A 2,749-nucleotide genomic window follows, 5' to 3' on the forward strand; every position below is an offset into this window, starting at 1 on the left:
TTTTTGTGTCTCGTGGCATAAAGTTATCACTTCTAAGAATTGTTGTTGTTGTTCCCATTCTCGAAGAGAATGTCTATTCCGTGTACCAATGTACCTAGTAGGGTTGTTAACCAGTACTTTATTTTAAACAGTTAAAAAAAAAAAAAGAAAAGAAAAAGTAAGGGGGCTGGGCGAGGCACCCCAGGGTGGCAGTGGCACCTGTGCTAGGAGCTGAAGATGGAGCCCGGACTGAGGCACATCGGCTGCAGTGGCGAGTGCTGGAGGCAAGGCGAGGTGAACTAGAGCTGTCCCCACCGCCTGACCGCCCATAGAGGCTAAGCTGTGGCCTTCTCAGGGCTAAGCAGCATGGAGCAGCGTGGGAAAAATGGGTATGGCAGTGATTTCCCACCCCCGCCCCATGCCCCTGCCCCGTGCCCCTGCCCCACCGAGCTGGAACTAGTCTTGGACAAGATATGAGAAATGAGTGTTGGACGTTGAAGAATAAAGTTGTTGGATAACCTGATGATGGCAAATGTCTTCGTTTATTTGATTGTGGAAGCCTCCAAAAGCAGTAGCCAATAATAATAATAAATGTAAGGTGGGTTAATAATAATACCTAAAGAGAAGTTTTGGAAGATTGCTACACCTCTGGAGGCAAACTGGAACAGAGAACAAGAAAAGCTGAACAAGTGATACAATCCTATCCTGAGTACGTTGGCCAACCAGATGGGGAAGTGTACCGGTTTTCCAGTATATGTCATATGAATTACATTGAACCTGACTTGAGGGTCACGTCAGTGGTTACAGATTTTAACAATTTCCCAGACAGATTTGAAGACTTTCTGATGTATTTGAGATGCTGCAATGATTCACTGCTTATAGATCAGCCAGATAAATGTGCAAAGAAGCACTTCTTATTTATGGTGATTACGTACCTCACTCCGCATTTTGCCAGAAGGCAAGTGATTCCGGATTCCTGGGTCACAGAAAGCAACGTGGGAAACCAAAGAGTGATGTAAGTTTTCTTGCTGGGCCAGATACCCCCAGAGGTCAACCACCCGGACTTTTCTGATATGCTGAAATTTGAGAATGAGAAGCACCAAGACGTTTTTATGCGGAGCTATAGAGGCACTTTCTTCAACTTGTCTCTGAAAGAAGTATTGTTTCTCTCTGGGTAAGTACTTCCTGCCAAGACACTTAGTTTGTTTTCAAAGACAAAGATGATGTTTTTGTGAACACCCATCACATATTGAATTACGTGAATAGCTTATCCAAGAAAAAAAAGCCAAAGATCTGTTTATAGGTGATGTGATCCACAATGCTGGACCTCATGGGGATACGAAGCTGAAATACTACATTCTAGAAGTTCTTTACTCTGTCCTCTACTCACGCTATGCAAGGGGGTGGGCGGATTCCTCTAGTCCAGCCACCTGGCTCTGAGGCTGTACCATATCGTGACTGGGTCCATCTCTAACCTATTGATGATTTTTATACTGGAATGTGCCTTCAAAAACTTAGCCTTGTTCCAGAGAAACACAAAGGCTTCAGGACATTTGATATGAAGGAGATAAACAAGAAAACATTTGTTCCCACATAGATCTGATGTTAGTACATAGTAGAAAACCTAAAGAGATGATTGATATTTGGTCTTGGTTGCAAAATGTTTATTTAAAATGCTAAAATATATCCAAACTAAATTTTGCATAGAAAGGTGTCTTTTGAGTAGTTCCCATGTTGTGGTCTCACATTACAATATTTTTTAAAAATTAAATTTAGGTTTTTTTTTTTTTAAGTTCTGGGAAACATGTGCATGACATGCAGGTTTGTTACATAGGTAAATGTTTGCCATGGTGGTTTGCTGCACCTGTCAACCCATCACCTAGATATTAAGCTTAGCACTCATTAGCTATTTTTCCTGATGCTCTTCTTCCCCCTCCCCCCTACAAGCCCCAGTGTGTGTTGTTCCCCTCCCTGTGTCCATGTTTTCTCATTCTTCAGCTCCCACTTACAAGTGAGAACATGTGGTGTTTGGTTTTCTGTTCGTGCCTTAGTTTGCAGAGAATAATGGCTTTGAACTCCATGCATGTTCCTGTAAAGGGTATGATATTCATTCATTTTTATGGCGGCATAGCATTCCATGGTGTATATGTACCAAATTTTCTTTATCCAGTTTATCATTGATGGACATTTGGGTTGATTCCATGTCTTTGCTATTGTGAATAGGGCTGAAATCAACATACATGTGCATGTATCTTTATAATAGAGTGAGTAGTGTTCCTTTGGGTGTATCCCCAGTAATGGGATTGCTGGGTCAAATGATATTTCTGCCTCTAGGTCTTTGAGGAATTGCCACACTGTCTTCCACAATGGTTGAACTAATTTACTTTCCTACCGTACTGTAAAAGTGTTCCTCTTTCTCCTCAGCCTCACGAGCATCTGTTGTTTCTTGACTTTTTAATAATCATCATTCTGATTGGCATGAGATGGTATCTCACTGTGGTTTTGATTTGCATTTCTGTAATGATCAGTGATGTGGAGCTTTTTTTCATGCTCGTTGGCCTCATGAATGTCTTCTCTTGAAAAATGTGTGTTCATGTTCTTTGCCCACTTTTTAATGGGTTGTTTGTTTTTTTGTCTTGTAAATTTGTTTAAGATTCTTGCAGATTCTGGATATTAGCCCCTTGTCAAATGGATATATTACAAAATTTTTCTCCCATTGTGTAGGTTGTCTGTTTACTCTTTTGTGTGCAGAAGCTCTTTACTTTAATTA

General features: G+C 41.0%; 1 pseudogene; it reads left to right on the top strand.

The window, feature by feature from the left end:
• Nucleotides 1-459: 459 nt before the first annotated feature.
• LOC103232336 (N-acetyllactosaminide beta-1,3-N-acetylglucosaminyltransferase 2-like) lies at nucleotides 460-1,659 on the top strand (annotated as a pseudogene).
• The last annotated feature ends 1,090 nt before the right edge of the window (nucleotides 1,660-2,749 follow it).

The sequence above is a fragment of the Chlorocebus sabaeus genome, chromosome X (assembly GCF_047675955.1).
Source record: "Chlorocebus sabaeus isolate Y175 chromosome X, mChlSab1.0.hap1, whole genome shotgun sequence".
NCBI classification, from domain to species: Eukaryota; Metazoa; Chordata; class Mammalia; order Primates; family Cercopithecidae; genus Chlorocebus; species Chlorocebus sabaeus.